The sequence below is a fragment of the Leopardus geoffroyi genome, chromosome A1 (genome assembly GCF_018350155.1).
Source record: "Leopardus geoffroyi isolate Oge1 chromosome A1, O.geoffroyi_Oge1_pat1.0, whole genome shotgun sequence".
NCBI classification, from domain to species: domain Eukaryota; kingdom Metazoa; phylum Chordata; class Mammalia; order Carnivora; family Felidae; genus Leopardus; species Leopardus geoffroyi.
The window spans coordinates 145,328,873-145,356,079 of record NC_059326.1 but is presented as its reverse complement, the minus strand read 5'-3'; the positions used below and the strand labels follow the sequence as shown (position 1 = coordinate 145,356,079).

At 38.6% G+C, this 27,207-nt stretch overlaps 1 protein-coding gene across 2 annotated transcripts in view; it reads right to left on the bottom strand.

Annotated features, from left to right (window-relative positions):
- ATG10 (autophagy related 10) overlaps positions 1–27,207 on the bottom strand; it is a 445,276-nt gene that overhangs the window by 337,939 nt on the left and 80,130 nt on the right. For both annotated transcript variants that reach the window (XM_045497134.1, XM_045497135.1), the window contains exon 3: positions 22,025–22,161. The gene's annotated coding sequence lies outside the window, so the exon portion shown is untranslated. The remainder of the gene's footprint in view (positions 1–22,024; positions 22,162–27,207) is intronic.

Genomic DNA, 27,207 nt, shown 5'->3' with positions numbered 1-27,207 from the left:
CTATTGTTTATAAGCCACCCAGCCTATGGTATTTTGATGTAGCAGCCTCAACAGACTAAGATAGTGAGTCTGGGGGTGTCATAGATCATCAGGAAGGATCTAAAATGGTTGAGGCATAACCTCAGAGTCCATACATGGAAACATTGCCTCAATAGTTACTACCACATCACCCAAAGTGTTCAAGCATGTCCAGATGGCCACCAATAGGATGTGTTTTTCACATCATGTGGGAGGTTGAAAGGATAATTCTCATAGCTCTTTCTTAGCCCTAATATTCCATTATTTCCACCAGCAAAGTAAATAAATAAATACATACATACATAAATTAATTAATTAATAAGTTAACCTGATCTTGCACAAAGATAAGCATTTATGAGTCAAATTATAAATAAACCTTTAAACTGATAGAAACTGAGAGATCCTAAAGTCCTGTTTCTCCATTACACAGAAGAGAATACTGAGGTCCAGGAAGAACACATGATTTGCTTAAGGTCATTAGACAGGTTGATGACTCTAGACTCTGGATTAATCTCTTTTTTTCCACTATATCATGTTGCTTTTAAGCCATTTAAATTTTGTGCTGATTTGTGAATTGAAGATAATAGATGCCATTAGCTGGCCAGATCTCTTTGAACAAAGAGAATTGAAGATTTGAGACAACTATGCAGATAATTTTGCTTCCCAAGATGTTATAAATGTTTTAATGAAAATATCCAGATAATTGAAACCTGACCATTTTATTTTAAAATTATTTTTAAAAATAAATACCCTATTGTCCATTTCACTTTACTAAATGCTCAATGAATGGAGATATTGGACTCATCTCTCTGAAATTCCCATAATAAATGATTCACTTGAGAAGTGCACTAAAAGGGAGGTAGATAGAGACAGAAAGAGAGAGGGAGAGGGAGAGAATTGATCAAATTTAGCATCACCATTAATGGAACAAGTTTTTCATGTTCTGTACTAGGAAAATATCTCATGTAGTATTCTTGCCAAAAATGTTTAACCTGAATCCAACCATAAGGCAACTATCAGATATATACTGTGGGACATTTTACAAAATGATGGGTCTGGATTCTTCAGAAATACCAATGTCATGAAAGTTTTTAAAAAGTAAAGGGACTGTTTTAGAGAAAGGAAGACTAGAGAGACATAACTAAGTACAATGCACGATTCTTGATAAGATCCCAGTGAGAAAAAAAAAAAAAGCTAAATTATACTTAGGACAATTAGGGAAATTTGAATATAGACTTTATATTAGATACTTTTATTGTATCAATGCTAAATTCCTTGAGTATGACAATGATATTGTGGCTGTGTAGGAGAATGTCTCTATTCTTAGGAGATACATGTGGAAGGATGAAGGGATGAAGGGATGATGTCTGCAACTTATTTTCAAACTGTTCAGCTATAATAGTGTGTGTCTGTGTGTGTGCGTGTGTTCATGTTGGGGAAAGATAGAGAGCATATGTGGCAGAATGTTAATGATTGGTGATCTTAGGTGAAGGGTATGGTGAGTTTTCACTGTACTTGAAAATTTTCAAAATAAAAAAGTTGGGGGGGGTGGAATTGAAGGCTCTGTAAGCTGTTTTCCTTTATACAAAATATATAGTAGGAAATGAATAAAATTAGAACCTTTATACCTTGTCCAGTAAATTATTACTTGCCCTGGGCAAGCATCTATTAACAAGGCTATGATGAAGCATTTTATAATACTTGATAACATGCTAAATAAATGACAGATCTAGTTGTGTATATTTCCTTAAGAGAGTCTCTCTCCAGTTATAGGAGTTCAAATGCATTTCAGAAATGATGTAGATAAGAAAATCCAACTTCTAGAATTGCAGATCACCAACATTCCTCAGTCACAACTAATCAGAGGCAATGAATATGGCCTTTTCTTCCCTTTTAAAAAAATCCCACCATACCCAAATAGGTCTACATTTAGCATGTAACAAGTATTTCTCCCCCTAAACTGTACAAATAACTATAGAAAGCATCATCTAGTACCCAAACATTTTTGAGTTACTCTTTGACAAGAATTATAATGGTTAGTGTAGAACAGACAAATCAAGACTCATCCTTTGGAACTGGAACAAAGATGGATGCCAGCTTTCCTTCAAGCATATATCTTTACAGAATCATGTGGATACCTGAACAAAATTGGAATTCTGTTACTAAGGAAGAAGACAGGGAGAACATTTGTTGAACAGGTGGCCATCAGTGTCTACTACAAGGAGCAAATCAATTCGGTAAATATTTTGGAAGACCAACAAAGTGTTGGGAGGTGAAGGTCAGAAGACAAAAATGGTACTCAAGACTTTAGGCTTGCATCTCTGGAAAATCATGGCACTATGAACTGAGATAGAGAATATAGCAGGGAAAGCAGACTTAGGAGTAAGATAATAGGTTCTGTTTTTGTTAAGTTGAATTTGAGATGCCCTTAGAACATCAAGATGTAAATATATAGCAAATATTTGAAATTCATTTCAGTGTCATCAGTATATGGTAAAAATGAAAATCATGAAGCAGTTAGATTACCCAAGAGAGTATGTAGCATGAAAAAAGCAGTGGACAGAAGAATAACTTATAAGAGAATAGAAAAGGAGTGTCTAGGAAGGTTTTAGGGGGACTAGGAGAGAGCAGTGTCTCATCTCAGAACCTAGGCCAGAGAGATGGCTTTGAGAAGTAAAGTGAGAGACATTGTCAAATGTAAAAGAGAGGTCCAAAGATGTTAATGGACTTGCCAATATGAAACCACTGGTGACCTAAAGTGACTGGAATATGAAAACAGTATGCAGAGAAGGGAATGGAAGTGGAAGTAGAGAAAGTGATGTAAACTAATCCTTTGAAAAGTTTTGGTGAAAAAGGAAAGATAAAGATGGAACATGTTAGAGAAGGGTTGGAAATTAGTGCATTTTAGGCTAAGAGTAAAGAACAGAAGGAAGAGAGCAGTTGGGGATACAGGACGGGGGGCAAAAGGGTAAGGAGTGAGCCTTGAACCAGGGGGTGGCATTATTTTCTGGGCCAAGAAGAAATGACATAATATTGAGAAATGTACTGATGAAGAAAATATCAAGGAAAGAAGTTCACTGTCCTTCATTGTATCAGTGATTAGGAAGTATCGTAGTCAGGACCTTTTCAACTGCAAGTGATACAAACCAATCTCAAAGAATTTAAGAAAAGAAGGACATACATTAGTTCACATAACTTAAAAGGAGTATATGATCATCACATGTAGTTAGAACTAGATACTCAAGTAGCAGAATCAAGATCTGTCTTTTTCTTGGCTCCCTTGTCCTCTGTTGATTATATTTCATTTCCAGGCAGGCTATATCTACTTAGCACTACTTAGCAGCAATAACATCAAGAAAGGAAAATGTCTCTTTTACATTCATGCTTCTGAGGTCTTAGGAAAGGTTTTGATTGGCTTATATTGGGTAAAATGCCTACCACTGAAACAATCACCATGGCTAAGAGGATATGGCCATCCACATAAACCAGACATGAGAATGGTGAATGGGGGGGGGGGGGGATGGGGAGTGGTAATTAGCAGAGTAAAAGGGGCTTGGACAGTGAGCAAGCAACAAAAGATGTCCACTATCAAGGTCATTTGCCAATGGCAAGGGTATTAGGAGTTGAGTAGAACACTTCTAAAGAATAGAGATTTGGAATAGTCCTAAAAAAAATAGATGTGGGCTTAACTTTGCCAAGTAATAAGACTGACAGGCAGGAAACATTGAGGATCCACCTGAAGTTGATTAAGTCAGTACAGACAAGATTTTCTCCAATAGTGCTTAGCTCTCAGGGATAAACAAAAACAATAATACTATGTATGTGTGAGGCATTTCTCAGAAAGTGCATGTACTGACTTATTAAATCTTTATAACAACTCTCTGAGAGTGATGTAGGAATCAGGTTGTATGTGAGTAGAGGAGGCTGATCATAACACTGAGATTTCACTGATGGATGCAGTGAAAGTAGAAGGCTCTGAGGGAGTCAATCCTTTGTGAAAGCTAAGGACAGAAGTGGGGCTGGAAGGAGGCCAGTGGATAAAGAGAGTAAGAAGTTGACAGTCTCTGTGAGGCTGATTGGGATTGGGAGTGAGAGAAAGACAGACTTGGATGAACAAGAAATTGTGGTCAGAGAGCAGAACATTAGAGTTTGAGATTTTAGGGGGATTTCAGATTCATTTCTGCCTTTCATTTATATCTCTAATCTACAAAAGGAGAGTCTTAAAAATCATCTATACCTATGTCTGATTGAGTCCTGGCTTTAAATGAGTAAGCTTGAACAAGAAATTTAACTTTTCTACACAAAAAGCAAAGAGAAAGGAATACAAACATAATACTAAAGAAAGCCACCAAATAAAAAGAGAGAAATAGAAGAAAGGAACAAAGAAGAACTACAAAAACAACAGAAAACAAGAAATAAAGTGGCAATAAATACATATCTATCAATAATTACTTTAAATGTAAAAGGACCAAATGCTCCAATTAAGGCATAGTATGAATGAATAGATAAAAAAACAAGATCCATCTGTATGCTGCCAACAACAGACTCACTTCAGACCCAACGGTACATGTAGACTCAAAGTGGAGAGATGGGAAAACATACACCATGCAAATAGAAGTGGAAAAAAAGCCAAGGTAGCAATACTTATATCAGACAAAATAGACTTTAAATTTTTTTTTTTCAACGTTTATTTATTTTTGGGACAGAGAGAGACAGAGCACGAACGGGGGAGGGGCAGAGAGAGAGGGAGACACAGAATCAGAAACAGGCTCCAGGCTCTGAGCCATCAGCCCAGAGCCTGACGCGGGGCTCGAACTCCCGGACCGCGAGATCGTGACCTGGCTGAAGTCGGACGCCCAACCGACTGCGCCACCCAGGCGCCCCAAAATAGACTTTAAATAAGACTGTTGCAAGAGATAAAAAAGAGCACCACATAATGATAAAGGAACAATCCAACAAGAGGATATAACAATTGTAAATATCTATGCACATAACACAGGAGCATATAACTGCATAAAGCAATTATTAACAGACATAAAGGGAGAAATTTACAGTAATATAATAAGAGTAGGGGACTTAAACACCCCACTTACATTAATGGATAGATCATCCAGACAGAAAATCAATAAGGAAACAGTGGCTTTGAATGATACAACAGACCAGAAAGATCTAACTGATATATACAGAAATTCCATCCCTAAACAGAGGAATCCACATTCTTTTCAAGTGCAGATGGAATATTCTCCAGTAAAGTTCACATGTAGGCCACAAAAAGTCTCAAAACATTCAAGAAGACTGAAATCATATCAGGTATCTTTTCTGACAATAGTATGAAACTGAAAATCAACTACAAGAAAAATTCTGCAAAGAACACAAATACATAAAGGGTAAACACTATGCTACTAAAAAATGAGTGAATAAACCAAGAAATCAACGAGGAAACCAAAAAAATATATAAGGACAAATGAAAACAAAAACACAATGGTCCAAAATCTTTAGGTTGCAGCAAAAGCAGTTCTAAGAGGCAAGTTTATAGCAATACAGGCCTACCTCAAGGAACAAAACAAATCTCAAATATAACAACCTAACCTTACACCTAAAGGAGCTAGAAAAAGAAGGGGAAAAAATCCCAAAGCTAGTAGAAAGAAAGAAATAATAAAGGTTAGAGTCAAAATAAATGTGAAATAGAGACCAAACACACACACACACACACACACACACACACACACACACACACACACATACACTCACACTAGAAAAGATCAATGAAACCAGGAGCTGGTTCTTTGAAAAGATCAACAAAATGGATAAACCTTTAGCCAGATTCAAGAAAGAAACAGAGGACTCAAAAAAACAAAAAACAAACAAACAAAAAAAAAAACAGAGAGAGAAGAAAAAGAAAAGAAACTTAAATTTTCTGAAACTCCCATTTTTCAACCATAAACCAGAGGTGATAAAATTCTTACCTCATAAGTTGTGTGAAAGTCAAGTGAACTGATAAATATACCTACATTTTATTATATCTGATTTGCCATAGATGCTAAATCTACTCTGAACATTTACTATCCCTTTTACATTATCATCATTGTCATCAGCTTATACATAGTTAAGAGAAGCTTTAAAGAACTCATAAGAGGAACAGTCAGTGTCTTATTCATCATGTATTCTTAAGACTTAGCACAGTGTCTGGCACACAGGAGGGACTCAATGAATGGATATGGAACCCAAGTTATCTGCTGCCTTCCATTTCAAGGATCACCTACCTCTAATGCCTTTGAAGAAAAATAGTTTATTCTCATATCTGCTTCTGATTCAGTCCACACAAAAACTTGCTCTCTGCCTGACTTAATTGAACAATTATTTGTTGAAACCCACTTTGCATCTGGCACTAGGAATATAATGCTGCAAAACAGCTCTCATAAAGTTTCTGACCACAGGGGAGGCAGACATTACTGAGATAATCTTACATATAAATGTAAAATTATAACTATGATATGTGTTTTTAAGGGGAGGCTATCGATAGCCTAGGAGATTGACCTAGTCAGGGAGGTTGGGGAAAGTTTCCCAATGTAAATGAAACTCGAGTTAAGATGAGAAAGAATTTGATGAAAGGGAATGGAAGAGCTCCTTTACACAAAGAAAACAGCATAATTTCTGTAATAAGGAAGAGATGAAGAATAAGCCCTGTGTGATTGGAGCAGAGAGAAACAGAGGATATGTTGTGTTAGATAATGCTGGAAAGGAAAAGTGGTATCTCCATTCATTCTGCCACTGGTGACCACATGGAATTATAGGACACCATGTAAAAATGAAGAAAATGTCTTACTTCACTATACTCTTTCCCTTAATTTTCCATTCACCACTAGCCCAAGACTCCTCTGAAGAGTAGAATTTTTATACAAAGTTTTGAAGTAAAGGAGGGGGTAACATGATATAGCTTAGAATAGAGGACAACTGAAAACTGGATAGACATTATTAGTCTTAAAGTGTTCCAAGGCCATCTTTCACTTCAAACTCAGCTAGGATGGTAATTCAAGGCCATCTACTCTGGGTTCCTACTCCTAGCAATGCAATTGCGGCCATTGTTTCTGCTGGTGTTTTTTCTCTTCAGCCTCTCCAAAGTCAGGCTCTTAAGCCTGACTTCCACCACTACAGATGAGAAGAGACAGTATGTACATTCGTGAAGGAAGGTTCATTTCTTTGAGTTTATTTCTTCCATCACAGTGAATAACCAAGAACTCCTAGGTTAGCACACTGAAAACCAGTCAGATGACTTTGTACAAGCAAATTCCCTTTAACAAAACAAAAAACAAAACACAAAACAAAACACACCAAAAAAACCCCAACCTGCTCCACTTACAACTTTCCATTCATTTAACGAGCATTTATACAGCACCTAAAATGTGCCACCAAATGTGCCAGTTTCTGACATACACAAAGATGCATAAATTGTGGTCCTTGGCCTGGAAGTGGTCACAAGACAAATCATTTCAATATAATATCTTACGATGGTGCTATAATGGAGGTTTAACTCTGTGTTGTGTAAGCACCCAGGAGAATGATTATCTCTGGGGAAGTGGGATGGAGGGACTTCATGCAGACAGCAACATTTGAGATGTGGCCTTGAAAAATGAATTGGAGCATTCCAGGAAGAGAGAGAAGGTATATTCCATCACAAAGAACATGTGGGAAGGCGTACTGGATGTGTTGGAAAGTCTGTCTAGGGAGATGAACCAGGCGAGGTAGACAGACTTTATGGCCTTAATAAAGCAATGATGTAACCAAATCAATTTCTTAAAATGGACTTCAAAGCTCTGGAAATGCCATGTGGCATCATAGCTGCTTTAAGAAATTTTCCTTAGATGTTGTATACATTAGTCAAGAAAAATTCAGCCAGTTATCCTGGGTGTTTAGAAAATATTTTTAGATTCTATCCAGATTGGCATTAGAAAAGCCAGCAATAGATTTCTAGCCTCTCTGTGGTTTGTTCACCTCCCATTTACTGTAGTCCCAAATCAGAGCACTGGACAGACTAGGAAAAAACTTTCTTGTACAAAATAAGGATGCAGTAGGTATGCAGGTGAAATTAAATGTAATCATGAAGCTGATTCAGAAAGTCCAGTCAATTACTGGTTACCTCTGTGTGGATTATCCATTATTAGATTTACTCCATTACTTGGTAATAGTAAAAGCGATAATTTATTGAGTGACTATTAATGTGTCAGGAGCTTTATTTATGTTAATATGTAACACACATACCTTCTTGAGGTAGGTTTTGTCCCCATGATAGACACAAGAAAACTAAAATTTATAAAGATTATATAGCTTGCTCAGAGCAGAATGATTAGGAGGAGGGACTCTAATGCCACAAGTTTGTGTTTTAAACCTGGCCCTGCCACTCATCTTGACCTTGGGAAAGTTGCCTGACCTCTCTATGGCCAAGTTTCCTCATCTGTAGAATGGGGATACTTACCTAAGCACTTAGAAAAGTTAACGTCTTCATTTACCTTCATGACTGAGGATAATGGAAGGATGACATTATTCTTGAGCTATATGACTGTAGCTCTCAAAATTCAGCATGTATAAAAATCACTAGTGAAACTTGCTGAAGCTTCAGATTCCCAAACACACTCTCCCCTTCCCACCTAAAGATGCTGGTTCAGGAGGTCTGAAGTGACTAGTGTGTTTCACTGTCATGTCTTACTTAAGTAGAGAAAAAAAATATGCTTTTGTATTTTTGTGTTTTTCTTTCTGTTAATTATATAAGCCACTAGCTGAAATCCCCTGTTATTAACCTGAAGCCCATTTGGATTTCTGCAAATCCAAGGCTTCAGTCTCTTTCTTGTTCTTTTGGCCCCAACACAATGCCTGTACTCCCCAGCGTCCAGAATTCTTTAATAAAGCTCAGAACTATTTTGCCTTCCTCTAGGAGTATGGGAGTGGCACTAATTTACCAACTTTTAGCCCTTAAGAAATAGCTGTCGTGGTTTAACACATCAAAAATACGAGTCTACTATAGTAACAGGATGGGAATTGATCACAGTCCTCAATGTTTATTTTTCTTATAAACACGGTAAGCACTAAATAGAAGGAATAAAATAAGAGGCTAAGAAAATTTTGCTCTTCACCTTACCCTTTCAAAGAAACTTCTTGAAATAAATCCCGGGGCAAGGAAGTTCTAATATTTTACAGAAATTATAAAGTGTTAGGACTCACTCTCACAGCCAAGACAAAGCTGGCCTGGGAATTGTAAGTTGATGAAGGGTTTCTCTCCAGCGGGGATATGCCAGACCTCGCCTCTGTGCCTTCCTGAGCTGGGTCCTTGTGCACTGCATACTCCCTGGACTCAGTCCCACCTCCACCAGCCCCCCAGGCAGGAGGAAAGCCAGAATCTGCTCTATCCTGGGTTGCCACTGACAACTAGAAACTGTAGGCCTGGGAGACAGCCTCCTGGGCAGCCTGTTTTTGCTCTTTCCCAATCTGTTCAACTCAGTTTCCTGCCGGCAGGAGTGTTCTTTTTGTGCCAGCTTTAAACCACTGAGTGCCCTGGGCATGGGCCCGGCCTCTGGAGCCTCGCCCAGTGCTTGGCCCAGAGCTTGGCCCTCTGCCCAGGAGTTGTCAAGTGTCTGCACCGGTTATCTGTCCCTACAGTCGCCTGTCCTCCAATCTTCTCCTTGGAACAGTGGGATGAGAAACATCCATTCTTGTCATTTTTCCAAGCCTACCCAAAAGCTACTTCATGCCCTTGTTAAGGGAATGGGCCCAGTGTGGTTGCAAGCACTGGCTAAATGAGAAGGGAGGGTGCTGGATTTTTAAAGGCATTTGGGGATTCCTCCACAGACCCCAGGGATCACAAAACATTTTAAAGGGCCTTTGGGCCCTGGACTGTGGATTCTTCAGGAACCAGAACCTGAACGCAGCCTCAGCTTACAGGCCTCTTGTAGAACTTCTCCATCCTTCAGATCCTTGGGCTAAACATAGCCTTTTAGAAGAAGGGAGGGGGAGCGGACCCTGGCTAATTTTAGCCTTAAAGAGCTTGTATGTGAGGTTAAACCTGTCAAGCTATACCCCTAGGATGTTATACAGCCATTCAACAGCTGCCTTCTGGGTGCCCTAGACAGGCCCAGTGGGTGCACACTGGGAGGGGATGGCCTAGAGGGAGAGAAGAGTCAAGTGTGTGGGATGGAGAATAAAACATGGACTTGGAACAAAGACTGACATGAACTGGAGTCAAGGCTGGAGGCTCTTGTGCCTTCAGAGTTTCCACACCAGGTTCCTGAGCACAGAGATTTATGCCATATTTAAATCTCCAAAGTCAAATGGGTTCAGGAAATTGTAGGAAAGTAAACATATTATTTAACCACTAGGTGGGTGGTCATCACATATGTTACATATCTGAAAATTTAAGTCAGAACAGCTTGAACCTTTCCATATCTAATTCCCAATAGTAGTTTAGCTGAGTTAGTCTTGTTTATTAACAAAACCAAGACTTCTTCTTTCCTCTTACAAAAGGCAGCCCTTTGATATAAATCTATATATAAAAAAAAATAACCCTTGGTTTCCAGAATCGTAAGGAAGAGAGCCAATTTTTTTTTTTCTAATTCAAGATTCTTTGTTTCCACGTGTAAACAGAAAAAGATGACTATCTTGATTTTTAGAAAGTAAGTTGAGTTTGCAGAAAAGGCAGTTGGAAAAATCTCATTTGTACCTTTATATACAGAAAATTTGGAAAGAAAAGCACCGGTGGACCAAAAGTCATATTGAGTGCTAAATGTGATTGTCATGATGACCCTGACTATACCCACAATCGAAAGATATTCTAAACTTTAAGCTCACAGTTTAGTTGATCGCTTCTTTTTCACATCTACCCATTATATAACAAGTCATAGAGTAAATGGTCATTTCAAGCACTATTTATCAAATTCCCACATTCACAATAGCTGGACCTACTTTCTACATTCCACTTTTAAAAAGTCACTAAAAATTCTTTGGCTAACAGGAGTAAAACTAAACATCCTGCCATGGATAATGGTAAGTGAAATTGCAATCTGTAGTCTTAGGTGTAAAGATTAGCTTCACTCCAAACCATCTCCAGGTAAAATAACTTCAAATGATAAATTTTTCTTTAATATTCCTTATGGACAAAGAAATTCCATAATAACTTTAGAAAAAAATTATACTTCCATGCAGTATTAAAATATTAAAAATATTTTTATCCATAAAACTACAGTTATTATCAGGGGTTTACTAAACCATTAGAATTTTAGAGTCTTTACTGTCTAATTTAGCATAACTTTTTGGCTAAACACATAACCTCATAATATCAACACAGAATTTTTACAGCAGTAACAACAACACTCCTAAACATGTAAAAACATGTTACAGGTTATAAAACAGCAAAAGATTTCAACTGTAGTCAAAGTAATCTTAGATTAAAACTGGCATTAAGTTCTTATAAGCACATTCACTTACCATATAACACTAGAGATTGGACTGGCTATTAAAAACAACGAAGGAAAAGAGAAGTAGGACACTAGAGTATAGTGTGAGTGTGTGCATTTAAATATGCATATATGTATATTTATACATGTATATGTGTTCATATATATATATATGTGTGTGTATATATGTATGTGTATATATGTATGTGTGGGTACATATATATGGGTGTATATATATATATACACACATATATATGCATATATATATTTTTTTTTTCTTTTTTTTTTTTTAGTAGAAAATTCCAACCAGTCCTATGGGGAAGCAGGAACATCTCTCTCTCTCAGAACTGCTTTCATTTTGACCCAAATTTGCTGGCTTGCTTGAAATGATTCTACCTTTTGCATTACAAATTCATTTGAATCTTAGAAGTTTAGAGCATCAAAAATTATTTATCTTATTGAATGGATGCCATCATTATTTAATTTTTATATACTATTTCTTTTCTTTTTGTCATTCATTTGTTAAATTTTGTAATTTTAGTCTAATGCCAATCAGTAATCTGCCTGGGCACTTGCCTTAGTAGGCACGTGTCCAGATCAAAAAATAGCCTATCTTATGGAAGAAATGTACGCAAACATTTACACATCATACAAAATAAGGTTGAAATGGGTAGGGCCACTGGACTGACACCCATTTGTCACTTTCATTGCAAAATGCTGTGAGCAGCTTTCAATGCTTGGACAAATTTAGATGAATGGAAGTGCTGACTAATGATGCCATTTTCTATATACCAAATATATACGAAGGCCTGAAAATCCTGAGTCATTCATGTGAACTACTAAAATGACAGAGGAGGGGAACTTAGAAAAATGATAACAAAATATCATGAGATGGCAAATTAATAAAAAGAAATAGCATTCAGACATGTAAAAAGATAAAATATGTTTAGTTTTGGGGAAGAGATCTAAGTCTAGTAAACAAGGCCAAGTCTTATTAATTGCAAAAATTGCATTATGTACAAGCTTTTTAGCAACAAAACTATTTTAACCATCAGAAACTAAGGGCTGTTATTTTAGGAAAATGGAGTCAATACATTTGTTTTTCCTAAGGCAGGCAGGGGCAGTACTGTGCTATTCATGAACTTCATTAATATTCATTAATTTTTAAAGCAGTTTGGTTAGCTTTGGCCATTATCTATGCAGATAGTTTGCCTTTAAATAAAAATAATTTCAAGAACATCATTATTTAAAAATGTAATTAGCATGAAATTTGAAACCTATGTTTTCATTGGCAGATATTATATATTGAAGGGTATATATTTTTCAGAAGGATATGTTTTAAATGAATTCCTGGGGTAAATTCTAAAAATCATAGTGACCAAAATAACCTAAATGTAACCAAAAGTAAACTGGAAATACTTTTTAAAATTATTCAAATTAATTCCCTCTTTAAAGAATACCATAGTTGACCCAATTAGCTCTGCAAACCAATTCAAAATCAGTTGTTTGACATTCTTTAGCATTTCACAGTAGAGTGTTTTCACCCGTCCAGCACCTTAGATCCCCAAAGATCCCAGTGCACATTTAGTGATATTTACCTTATGAAGTAACTAAATCCAGATGAGCGTAGCGCTCACATCACTGTAAAAAGAAATTGTTTCCTCATGCTTACGGCTCCCATTGGGGAACTAGAATCTGAAAACTCTGAAAATTATCTTTGTGCAACCAGGAAATTATGGGCAGAAATGGAAAATAGTTTTATTTGTAAAGAAGTCCAACCATAGAAACCATACACTACCTTGTTCTGCAAAAGTCCTCTAGCCTTTGTAAATCAGGTTTTTTACACTATGACAGATTAACAACCAGGGCAAATAATTCATGCATGTGGAGTTGGAAATGGAACCCTCCACGTGTCCTTGTTGATTCATGTCCACACAGAGGTATAGCAATGTTGAGGAGCACTTTGTGGATTACAAAAAAATGAATAAATTAAAATTAAAATGCCACCCGAAGAAAAGAAGTCTAAATAATGCAGGGGAAATTTTGAGGCATGGCCAACAGGAAAATTCACTGTAGGGAATAAACTTTCAAGAAAACACATTTCTTTGTGTGGGTTTTTATTACATTTTATTTTATTTTATTTTTAAGAACTGCCTGCTTCATAAGTGTATTTGAATCAGTTTGATTTGTGTTTGTCAAAAGTATCTTCCAGTCCCTGAGAAACACCTGAATTGCATTTTCTTTAGATTTTGTTTTTGGCCTTCTATTTTTGTTTTGTGTTTAAGGTAAGCTGGTCCCTTGGGAAGGGTACAATTTTTTTTTTTTTTCCCCTGTTAAGGACATTTTGAAAAAAAAGAAAAACTGCCTTCCTTCTTGTTATCATAGATACATGACTGTAGATATAATTTTTCTAAAAACATGGTTAATAACAGCCAATGAACGAGAAGAGTAAATCAAGTGTTTAGCTTCCTAAATGGATCAAACTTGCCTCCCCCACTCCCCCACAATATCCTAGTGGGATAATGGGTAATAATCTCTTCAGAGGCATTCACTTTGACTTATTTTTGAATAGAAAAGAATTTTCCTGCACCCATAAATGGACAGATTTCCAATTCAAGGGAGCAAGGTTGGGGTTGCCTACTTTGGGTATACTGAACCCTCTCAGCCACCCATTCCAGACTTTAGGTTAGGTCGGGGATACAGCAATTCTCTTTCTGATCTCTCGGCACTGAATGCCCCTTATGTGATCTTTCAAACCAGATACAAAGTTACTATCACTGCCTGAGGTTCCAGCTCCTCCTCGAAAACCTGTGGCCCTCAAGTGGCACTGCTTCGTGAATGCGTAGGGTCACAACTCTGCAAGTCAGGCCTTGTCCTCTCCAGCAGTCTGTGAAGGATTGATCAGTCCAGATAAAAGTATGGAATGGAAAGGGTTAATCAGCATCCCCTTCTTCCCCTCCTCCCCAAAGCTGGGCTGGGGGGGTGGGGGTGGGGGTGGGGGACACACGCGCCAGGAGCACCTCAGCGGGGAGCAACTGGAAACCACAAACACCCAAACCGGGTAGCAGCAACTTGAACTAAACCTGGAGACCTGGCTTAGGGAAAGGAGTTAGTTTAGACCGAATGGTTTAATCAAGATATCAGAAGAGACCTATTAAAGACAGAAAAGGTAGTACACCCCTGCCCTCAAATCTCAAGGATTTCTTTTATGTAGCAGTTGAAGCCTCAAAATACATTTTATGACCCTAATGCCCTTTATTCTGAAAGATCCCAAGAGGTGTCTACAAAAATGTCCTACAGGAGTGTAGAAAGAGCAGTGAGAGTGTAGAAAGCTTCCCCTCCCCCGGCGTCTTTACTTGTCCAGAGATTCCAGGTAACCTTTGTTGCCGGGTCTGGGGACGCAATGCAACAACCTTGGCCCCAGTCGGTGTAATCTCCAAAACAACGGCAGTCGAGAGACTGCAGGACCAGTTCTCCAGTCCCAGCCCTCCACCCACCTATCCAGCGCTCAGCTCCAACCGTCCCGCAAGCCCCTCCGCAGCCCCTTCCCCACTCCCCACCCTGGGGGCCGCCCCTTATCTCCCCCAGAAATCCGCAAGCGCTCTTAGCACCCACCAGCAAATTTCTAACAGCCCCAGCCTTCCAGGAAGGGGGAAAAAAAAAAGACCATGACATCACGGGCAGGTTTATTTGGGTTTGTTTGTTTGCCTGTTGGCTCGATTAAATACTCGTGGAAGGTGAACGTACCCCACACAGGAGAAGTTTGATGTTGACAAACTTCTGGTGGCAGCGAGACTGTGTCAGCACAACTTCCGGGATAATGAGAGCTGCTTTGCAGGGAGCACGGCAGCGGCGGCGGGAGGCGGCCGCAGGACGGAACAGCAAATGCTATTCAGCCCGAGCAGTTTCAAGCCGCCCGAGCTGGGGAATTACTGTAGTCGAGCTACGGCTCTTACCACCGGCGCTGGATCTGGGCGCGCGTTAGGGGGGGAAGCTGCAGGCACAGGGCGCCGAGAGGGGAGCTTTCAAGTTACTTTGCTCCATCCCTGCACCCGGCAGAGGCTTGCAGGCTGCGTAGTAACTGCAAACATCTTGTTCCCTGCTTCTTTGGGCGGCCTCCCTGGAACCAACCAACTTTTCTCTCCTCAAAAACTCCCTCTTTGTTTCAAATAGGACTCTCCAAAATTTATTCTTGGGAAGACTGACAGCCGGGGTCAAGAAACAGCTGTTGAAGTTAATGTTTCTTCCTCCCACTTCGTCTGATGGTTGTGCCCTGCCAAGACAAAGTGAGAGGCACTGCCTGGTGGCTCTTTAAACAGACATGCATTTAGCCAAAAAAGGGTGGGGGGAAGTTGTTGAGGGGGTATATTTTCCTGCTTAACATACAATCTGATCAGAAATGCGACAGCATGTGCCTTTCAACTTGTGCTGATTACTTGCTGAAAAGATGTTGCAGCTTGTAGTTTTGAACACTTTGAGCAGCGGGGGCAGGGATGGCGGGAGATGGGGCTGACACTTGCCATGTTTTGATAAAGGGGTAAAAATTTTAAACCTTCCTGAAAGGCACCTGGCAACCCCTAAGAATAGTAGAATGGCCTGCGGGAGGGAGAAAGAGTTGCATTCCTTTGCAGGGTTTAATTCACATTTCAGAATTCAAGTCATTATGCAGAACAAGGGCTTGCCTAGAGCTAGGCAAATTGTTTTTATTTGGGGACCTAGGCCAAACCTGGCTGGTGCTACTAGCTTGGTGTCTTTCTCCAGATTTGGCCTGCCTCCTCTCCCCTTCTCCAACCCAAATGCTGTGCCTTTGCCCAGAGGACTTACTCTGGGGAAAGCTACCTTCTTTCTGCTGCTTGCTTCATGAAGGTTGGTTAGCACAGCCCTTTCCCTGCTTGCTCTGCTTTTTAGAATGCCCTGTGGACTGCTGAGGGGCCCCTTGGGGCTGTCCTCCTGAGACTTCAGCCCCTGACTGAGCCCTCCCCAGGTATCCAGGCTCTGCAGTGGGAGTGGGTGGATGGGAACTCACTCTGTTCTTCCACATCAGAAAGCTTAACCACTGTTCCAGCTGACCCATCTTCCTTTGGGAATGCTCCGATCACCTGGCCTCTCTCAGACACAATCCTATGAAGACATAAAAGACCCTCCTTCCTCACCATCAGGTTATCCTGTCACCACATCGCAATGCAATGCCATCACAAAGTAATATTGCATCAGGCCCGTGGATATTTTAGGAAGCTCTCAAGCTAAGTCTAACAAGCCTTCCATGCAGGCATCAGGGCCACACTGCCAAAATCAGGGCTGTGGAGCTGTCGGACAGGTGGCAGTGATGCCCTCTCTATTCTAAGCTCCATTACCCACTTGCTCCTCCATCCTCCAAACCAATCAGATCCACTTGGTGGCTTCCTCACCCCTCTCTTTGCCTAAGTCCCAAATGCCGCCACCTTTGTTTTCCCTCATCTCTCTTTACAAAGTATTCAGGTCCACTTTCTGATGCATTTCCTGTTTTTCTGCCTATCATGGTCATTCACTGAGATCTTAATTTGTATCAGTTCTCACTATAGATCAACTGAATTACACATGGAGTGGCACTGGCTGCTACACACACAGCCTCCAACTTGGGGGTCTGCAATCCTTCCTGTGGCTTGTTTGACTTGGGTGAACTTTTCTCATTTTCTCAGACTCTGGATACCCCAGCTGGGTTGGCACAATGGTAGCAGCCAAGAGTCAGTGCACCACCCTCAGCAAGTGCCCCCTTCTCTAGTCCTGCTAATGCAATCCAGCAGCCAATTGACTTAAATTCCTTCTGCTTTATTGTTCTCTGTCCTCAGAGAGGCCAACTCTCAGCATAGAGCAAGGCTGTGAGGCAGACCTCCGCTGATCCTGGAGTTGTAATTCCCCACTGCTGGCTCCTGCAGTTTTATTACGGCCTCCTTTTTTCTGAGATTGACAGACATAAACCTCCAGTGTAGAGGCCTGCAACAGCACCCTTAAAAGACTTCTTTGTGTGGAAATGTAACCTTAGGGCAAAGTCTGCCCAACTCCAGGAAAGGCACATTATCCTGCTACAGGGCAGCACTGTGCTGGGAAAATGCCAGATTTCTCCTTCTGGATGGCTACCGGCAGCCTCTCAGGGACATTTTTTTTTTTTTAAGTTGGGGCTGGGGGGGGGTGGGGATTGGAAATACTATAAGTGGAGACCTGTAGTGGCTGTCCAGGGAACTCTACATGCAATCAGAGGAGTCAGATGTCTTTCCTTCAGTCAGGGGGTCTCTAAATACAACCACTCCTCAAGGACCCACACACTATCCAGGTCAGGATGTCCTCTGGTGGGGTGGCAGATAGCACCATTTGCTCTACCTTGCCTAAATGGAATGCCTTTGGATTGCTTAGAGAATCTGATCTATTTATGCAGGTGCTGGGTTAGACAAATTACTCCAAAAAGCAAGGGTGAAAAGATACAGAATCTTAATTTATCATGCAGGATTAAAGTCAGATTTAAATCAAGTAGAATTATTAAGGGATTTAGAGCCCCAGTCTTTTTCCAAAGAGGCAAAAGGAGTAAAGAATCCTCTTTGTTGAAGTAAAGTCAGGAATGTAGCATCTTATTTTTGGAGTTTTTTTTTAAATCTACCTTTTAAATGTTCACTTATATTTTCAGTCAACTTGATTATCAAATGCATATGATTAGGCATTAACTATTCCATATAGACAAGTACTAAAAAGGTGAGATGGGGGCGCCTGGGTGGCGCAGTCGGTTAAGCGTCCGACTTCAGCCAGGTCACGATCTCGGGGTCCGTGAGTTCGAGCCCCGCGTCGGGCTCTGGGCTGATGGCTCAGAGCCTAGAGCCTGTCTCCCTCTCTCTCTGCCCCTCCCCCGTTCATGCTCTGTCTCTCTCTGTCCCAAAAATAAATAAACGTTGAAAAAAAATAGTAATAAAAAAAATAAAAAGGTGAGATGAAGGTATGCGCTTGTCATTACAGAGGGTTCCCTGTAGGAACTGGGACAGTGCCTGGATTAAGGGACAGGTAAGATATAGCTAGTTAGAGAAGATGAATTTGGAATCAGGAAAAAGGTTGGAATCTAGTTGAGGTGTTCAGTCCTGTAGCCCCAGGAGCTGGAGTTATTAGGATTGAGAGTTTAACACAATGGTTTTAGTCAATGTTTTTGAAAAATATATTCTCAGAGTCAAAAACATGGATAGTGAAGGAAATGAAAAAAAGAGATGTCCTTAGATAGTGTCTGAGATTACAGAATGTGGACAGAAATAAAAATACACAATGCAGTTATTTTCCCCTTTCCATTTTCCTCCTAAATTTAGGCAGTATTTTAATTTAGAATTAAAAGCTTAACTGATCTAGCTTCTCCTCTGGTTATCCCATCCACACTCCAGTTCTGGTTTTGGGCAGAACTACAATTGTCCTTTGTAAGGAATTGCATGATCTCCTGTGCTGGGTTTCTAATGTGGGAAAATGTCTACTAGGGAGGCTAAGACCACCAAACTAGTTTCATTATGACCCAAGGTACCCTTAAATCCAGCCTTTCAGTGGTGGGCAACTGGCCCAGCCCAGTCTTCCTCTATAGGGCTCATTAAAATGCTATTTACATTTTACAGTATGGTCCTAAGCCATAAGTTGGGATTTTATCTTGGCAAATAGAAAAAGAATACTCTTGTGATATCTGGGCCTGCAAAGTTTTAACTTCTACTATGGGCCTGCTGGTGATTTGCAAAACAAGGTGGTAGCATATGAAAAAGGGATCTTCCATTTTAGTTCAAAGGAGTTGGCAGGGAAGTGAAGAACAAAAGAAAAACCCATGATCACAAAATTAAACTTATTAGCCAAATAAATTTTAACTTTTGCCTTCCTCTTAAAAGTGAATTTAATGTTTTCCAAAAGTATGCAATCAACAACTCTGAAGAAAGCAAACTTTATACTTTAGTCCTGAACCTACTGCAAAGGCGTACGTAAGCGCATCTTCATAACTAACCTCCATCTCCTTGCCTTGGAACTCTCATTCATGTGACCAGAATTATTCTAGATCAAAAACAGTATCATTAATCCCACTCACTTTTAGGTGAACCAAACTGTCTGGATTCTTACCTCAACATGCCAAATTAAATTAACATTTTAATGATGTGTTCCTGGCATTGTTCAGGCTTCATAAAGAGTAACTCACTTTATCTAACTCAAGGCAATAAGACTAAACAAGTGATTCAAAGATATGAATCTTTTCCAGGTTTGGAAATTACATTTCCTTGAGTTCTTCTGAGACAACAAATATTCTTCAGAATCTACAAGTCCAACTATATGATGTTACCACCTTTCCACAACAACCATTAGGAATTACAGTTAAATAAAAACTTAAAAAAAAAAAAAAAAGAATTACAGCTAGAACCAGTTATGAGAATAATGTTTTGCAACATCCTCATGAAGGCCAAATGAAAATCAGAGGTCATCTCTCAAATGGCATTAGGCCAGAAATCTAAGACCTCTGAAGATGCTTGACATCTTGCCATGTATCATCATAATCAAATCCTGGACAGGGTATTCTCATCTGAGTTTCACCGACTACCAGTAAGGGGCATGTGCAGAATAATAAGTGATTCAACTTCAGTCTCCAGTTAGAACCTAACAGACCTAATAACATGGCATAAAATATAAGCTCTTCACCTATCAACAGCCTGGTGATATCTGCTTGGAGAGCCATCTTAATTCTGTGGTTTATAAAATTCTAGGATTATTGTGATTGCTATGTGGAACTCTCAGTTAAAAACAATGAGCCCTTTCTCAGCTGCAGAATGGTGAACAAGGTTAATTACAGAGAGTTTTTTAAAAGCAAAATTTAGAGGAAAGCAACTACTTCATGGACCTAAGAGAGCTTTTGTTGACAAACACCAATCTCAGACCCTGGCAGTTACATAGTACATTTAGGTTCTCAAGGAGTTTATCCCCCAAAAGATCACAGTAATATAATATATTCTTTTTTTTTTCTAACCAACAGGTGAAACCAGAAGGTGTCTTCCCATCTCTATTTACAGAAGTCATGTGCCAGTCTGCAGAGAAATGCCTGTATACGCAGGGAGACTTCAAATTTATAAGTATATCAAGAGGCCTCCAATGTCATGCATCTAATTACAATATAAATATAATCTAAATATAAATATATTTTTAAATATAAAAAATATGATAATGAAAATTAATAAATGCCATCATTTTTTAGCACTGCACTGGCAGTTGACTTTCTTTTCAGGGCCATTTTTACAAAGAAACAAAGTTATTATCTCTTCTCAGGATTTATTGCAGATGTGGCGATTATAGAGAACCATAAGATCTTGCTTAAGATGTGAATACCAGGTGGATGGCTGAGCCCACTCACTAATCAAGTGATTTGTTCTCAGACAATAATGTTTGGGATTCTGATGCTTGCCTCAGCAAAACTGCAGATTGTTTTTTTTTTCATAGACCTTTGAGGTTGTCCATAAGTCATTGCTATGTTCAATGCCAACTCCTCACATTCTCAGAGAAAGAGGGCAAAGAAGAAGAGAATGTGTAGCTCATTATACACAAGTTATTTTCCTATTGTTTAGGATGTTGAGTACTTTTTAGAAATTTTTCAAGGCAGTGACTCCCAGACATTTTCCATTAGAAGGGGGTATTTTTGCATTTCACATACTAGTTTGTTTTCACTGTGCAACAAGGGAAGCGACCTATATAATTTGTCTTCTATTTTATAATGATCACAGTAGTGAACTAAAACCTTTTTTTTCTATATCCAATTCTTCTATGATACTATTTTGCAAGGTAATACATATAATAAACTTTTCCTAAAAGATCAAATGATTTTTAAAAATTTTTAAAAGTTTATTTATTTATTTATTTACTTACTTACTTACTTATTTATTTTTGAGAGACAGAGAGAGAGAGAGGCAGAGAGAGAGTGAGGGAGACAATCCAAAGCAGTCCCCACCCTGTCATCAGAGTGTCTGATGCCGGGGTCCATCTCACAAACCATGAGATCATGACCTGAGTTGAAATCAAGAGTCAGACACTTAACTGACAGAGACACCCAGGCGCCCCACACAAAGGATTTTTTTTTTTAAATATACGGTTTTTTAAAGTTTTTAACTCTCACTCTAATAAGGTCATACTTTCCCTGTATTTTGAAGAGCTGTAAAGAACAAGTTGGTACAATTAAGTGGTAAATACTACAGCACACTACATTATCGCTATATGTTATATAGCACATATAAAGCACTTTTATCCTATATATTGAATATGCCATACAAAGTGAGTCTGTAATTGAAGTGTCTCAACAGCATATTTTTCAAAGTGAATTTTGTTGCAACTAAATTGAGAATCCAAAGAACTGCTGATTGTCTACTGCTTAAGCAGAAGAGAGGCAGAAGAGAAAGTATTACTCTGTTTATGTGCTTCAACTCTGCCCTAAATGGATTATTTCCAGGAGTGAAAAGGAAGACCAAGTCTACAGAAATCTTGCCAACTTCTTATCCAGGAAGACTATAGAGATTTCATGGATCTTGTTGTTGTTTACAAGGAGGTCTTACCTTTCTCCAAATTCCATTCACACAGCTGGTTTTCTCTTTTCTCCTGGGGTAAACTTCCCAGTAAATATACACATTGATCAGTGCCATGCCAAACATCTCTTCCTTCCACAAGTAGCAGGTGACAATTAGACTATAACCTGCAATGAGAAAGGAATGGATTATAAAAATTAAGACAGCAGGCTCTAGAGTCACAAGTGCTAGGCTCAAATCCTGATTCTGTCCTTAGCAGCAGCGTAACCTTGAGTCAGCCTCAGGTTTCTCATTCATAAAATAGGGCAGAAGAGTAAAAAAATAAATACCCCCCCCCACCGTTGACCACCTCATTTCAGTATCCCCATCAAAAGCCCCCTGAAGCCTTCACAAGATCTGAATGGAGCTCTAACTGGTCTTTAACAAATCTATGTATTTCTCTTCCCATGGAGAATGAAGAAACTGCATTCTTCTCTGAAGATGAATATCTATGCTCAGTTCTGACACTCACCCAATGCTTGGGCGCCCAGAATTCTAGGCAGCAGCAAAGGCTCTGAAAACTCAACTAATCACTGTCTCCACCTTGGCACAGGTGTACCATCTTGCTGAGACCTTGGGTCCTGGCGATCAGGTGCCGTTGCCTACTTCGTTCAGTCAGGAGCCTCTTACCAAAAAGCTGTTAGCTTTTTGAGGGCAGGCTCCGGTAGTCTTATAGATCTTTGTATTCCTCTGAGCGGTTAAGTGCAACGCAGTATCATGAAAATAACAGATTCTCAGTAAATGTTTGTGGCTTGACTATTGTGAGAATGAGTTCTGGGGTGTTTATAACAAAACAGGTTTATATTGAAGAATCCCATTATGCCCCTTCAAAATGGGTCTGTAAAAGCTCTTTCTAAGACTATACTCTTTGGACATTAATGTAGTGGCAGCCCATCTTTCTTTTCTTTTTCGTTTTTTCTTTTTTAACCTCTGGACATTTCTAAGCTGTATTAGTTAAAAATATTTTTAATTGGCTTTTATCAGATTTAAAAGTGTAATAAATTACTCATTAAAAATAAGGCCACCAAGATGAGCTTTCCTCCCTGCCCCACACCTCTTGGAAATGACTGCTAATACAGTATACTTTTCTAAGTTGTTTTATTTATTTATATTTTTGATGCATTCGCTAACCTTTACTATTACTATTTCATGGAAACATTGTTATGCTATTCGTATCCTTGGAACTTGCTCTTTTCATTTCACCATGCATTGTGAAACATTTTTCCATGTCAACACACAACTCATTCCTTTTTAGTGCTGCATAGTAATTTCTTGTTATCCAGCTATTCATTATCATTATCTGAATCACTAGTTGCTAAGTTGTGTAGGAAAGCAAAAATTGGTCATAACAGAAAATATCCATTAATAAACTGACCACTTACTAAATTAGTCTCTACTTAAATAGTCCTCCTGACTTAATACCAGCATCTATCCCCACTGATGGTAAATATTACTGATGGTAAATTTTACTGATGGTAAATATTATAAACATCTAACAATACAATGTAAATAGAATGCATTTCAGTGGCCATGTAAGATTGCTAATCTTGCAAAAGATGCAGAATTTTATGAAGTCATTGAAAGTGATTTTGGAGAACTGTTCCACAAGCAAATGAGTATCTGGCAGTGTTAGACCAGTTAACAATTAAAGATGAGAAAAACAACAAGGATGATAAGAGGATAAATTCTTCAAAAGGAGAATTATTTGAATATCAAAGGATTAAGAGAAGCTCTCAGGAAAACTGATGAAGACTTCACATCTTTTTTCAAAATGACCTTTGTATGATTCTGCTCTAAAAGTCAGCATGAAGTGAAGAGTGTCAAAATTTGCTATCATACAATTTTGCTGGAAAAATTATCCCTAACCAAATCAATACTTGATTCATTTTTTTGTTTATTCTAAAAATTAGAGCATTGTTGCAATTAGAGTTGTTATCTGTATGTCTTCAAAGATAAATCACATTTACAGATAAGATAATCTTTACTTTTACTTTTTTAAAACAAGTCTCAATCAAACCTTTTTTTTTTTAATCTTTATTTTACAATGCTAGACCCTATTTATTACTTTTGCAGCTTTCAACAGTCATATTATGGCAAACAGAAGCAACAGACACTGAAAATAAGGCTTGTAATAAACTAATCAGATTCCCTAGTTCTCTCTCCATGAGGCATTTAGAAGCAGGACCGGCCACTTTGCAAAGAGTAAAGCCTCAGGGTGGTTGTATAATTAAGGGGAGGGAAGAGGCCTTAAGAAAGGAGACAGGCAGTGGACTTCCTCTGGCACTAATCGGGCATATAGATGTTCAGGCCTAATAAAATTTGAAAAAAAGAGAAACGATGTAACCTTATTTGTGTCCAAGCTGTTAAAGCAAATTATACCAGTTAAACGTGGGTATATCAGGAATTATTTTTACCAGTTACCTACTGGCTGTTATTTGGGTTGTTTCCAGTTTTTTGCTACTATAAGCCATGTAGCAACGCACAACAGCGTACAAATATATATCTTGGTGCACTTGTACAAACAACTCTGTAAAAAAAATCCCTAGAAGTGAAACTCCTGAGGTTGGAAAAAGGTATATTAAAAATGTTAACAAGCAGTAAGTAAAACCCTCCTATCATGCCACCTACAGTATCTGAGAATGTCTATTTTCCCACACCCTTCACAATGAGACTACTACCTTCCCAATCTGATTGCTGTATACATTGTTGTTTTCATTTTCAATAACATAAATTCTCGATACACAAGATAAATATTGTTCACTGCCTGCTTAGAATCTTTAGGAAGAGCCTCATTACAGACTCTGGAAAATCTGCATGATAGATACAGGGGGAGATCCTCTCATCCCCTGTAATGGGTAGGGTAAGAATGCAACTTAGCTCAACATGCATTCTTCTGCTTAAAAATCCCTCTTTGAAGCAACTATAGTCATTGCTTACACAAGCTTAAGTGTTTATAGTTGGTAGTGGAAGATGGAGATAATTGTTTTTGCAAATTCCTAATTTCAGGACTGTGAGATCTTTTACAGATTTCAAAATATGAGAATTAGTAAGGTCAGTAGATCCTGAAAATGAATGCCTGGTGTCATATAACACCACACTCTTTCCATCAGGATTCTGGTCACAGAAAATGTCAGCATTCTAACTGAAAAATTCTTACATATATTAAGGACCTAAAAAAGAAACAAAAAAATATCCACTAGAGTATGCATTTGCTGCAACCCATCAAACTGTAGATTAAGATGTGTGTATTTCACTGTGTGTAAATTTTACATAAAAAAGAAACCATAGAGTCCTCAAAAAATTATATATAGAATTACCATATGATCTAGCAATTCCACTTCTGGGAATATACCCAAAAGAAGTGAAAGCAGGGACTTGAAAAGACATGTGTACACCCATGTTCATAAGAGCATTATTCGCAATAGGTAAAAGGTGGAAGCAACTCAAGTGTCCATCAGTGGATGAAATGGATAAACAACATATACTATGCACATACAAGGGAATACTATTTGGCCTGAAAAAGGAAGGCAATTTTGACATACGCTACAACGTGGATGAACCTTGAAGACATTATGCTAAATGAAATTAGCCAGTCACAAAAGAATAAGTATTGTATGATCTCATTTATACGGGTACCTTGAGTAGTCAGATTCACAGGGACAGAAAGGAGAATGGTGGTGCCAGGGGCTGAGGTGAGAGGGGAGTGGGGGGTTCTTGTTTAATAGATACAGAGTTTCAGTGAAGGAAAATGGCAAGTTCTGGAGATGGACAGTGGTGATGGTTGTACAACAATATGAATGTACTTAATGCCACAGAACCGCATATTTACAAATGATTCGAATGCAATTTTTTTATGTTACACATATTGTACCACACTAAAAACATTTTTAAACCCATAAGCAAATATTGAACTCTAATGATATGCATGCTGAAGTGTTTGGGGGGGTCGGATGCACTGATGTCTGCAACTTCTTTTGAAATGTATCAAAAAATGAATGTGAAGTGATAGGTTAATAGAGGAATAAATGTGTACGTGTTAAAGTAAATATAGCAAATGTAAATCATATAATTTGGATGGTAAATGTACGGGTATTCATTGTGTCATTCTTTCAACTTTTCTGTATGTTTTCTTGGGCACCTGGCTGGCTTGGTCAGTACAGCATGTGACTCTTGATCTCCCCATGCTGGGTGTAGAGATTACTTAAAAGTAAAATCTTTAAAAAAGAAAAGAAAAGACAAGAAAAGAAAAGTTTCCTTAATAAAATGTTGGAGGGAAATGACCCAGGCTAAAAACATTACTAGCAAATGAGAGACTCTTTTTACCACAAATTCATCTTTTAGCTTTTGTTAATTATGGGGAATAATTGTGCTGTGAAGAGATTTTCAAGCAGAGTTAAGGAAATAGGACTGATTTTTTGTTTATTTTTAATAATGACCAGATAAGAACATTGATTTCACAAATATCGAATAGGTATTCATTTACAAGTGACTCCATGATATTAAAAATGAACTCAGTATCACCAAAGTTGATAAGTATCTCTCTATATATATCAAAGGCCAGTGTCATGTTTCAGCCTTTTCTTCCATTGGTAGGATTGGAGCATGTGTAGAGGGGAAGAGTCCCAGCCTACTCAATCCAATGAAAAAAAGACACAAATAGACTGGCTATGATGACATATAACTTTAGAGCACTGGAGAGACTGGAGGTCCTCCTAATAAATATCACCTCATTGCAGAAGTAGACTATAAATAGCAGCTCTTCATGTCCTCATAGAAACATTTCAGAGAGCTTTACATTTTTTCCTTCAGTTCATTAAAAGGTAAACAGAGAGAGATGGCCTTCATTTCTGGGATCTCTACATTGTAGGCATGCTTAGGCAGTTTTTTATAATTGTCAAAGCACATGATCATCCTATACCAATAACACTCTTATTGCACTGGAATAAACATCCAGAGTTTCAGAGGTGCAAACTGAATGCACCCAGGGGCAAGGAAGTAGCCCTAGTGAGTAACACAGGCAAGTCCAAGTAGGAATTGTGGTCTCTTGGAAAACCCTTATCCTGACAGAAAGAGGAATCCATAACACTGTCCAAGCCAAGTGACACAAGATAGCCAGATATGTCAGTTTTCTAAGAGCAGTCTGAGACCTGTATTTTTATATAAAATCTTCCAAG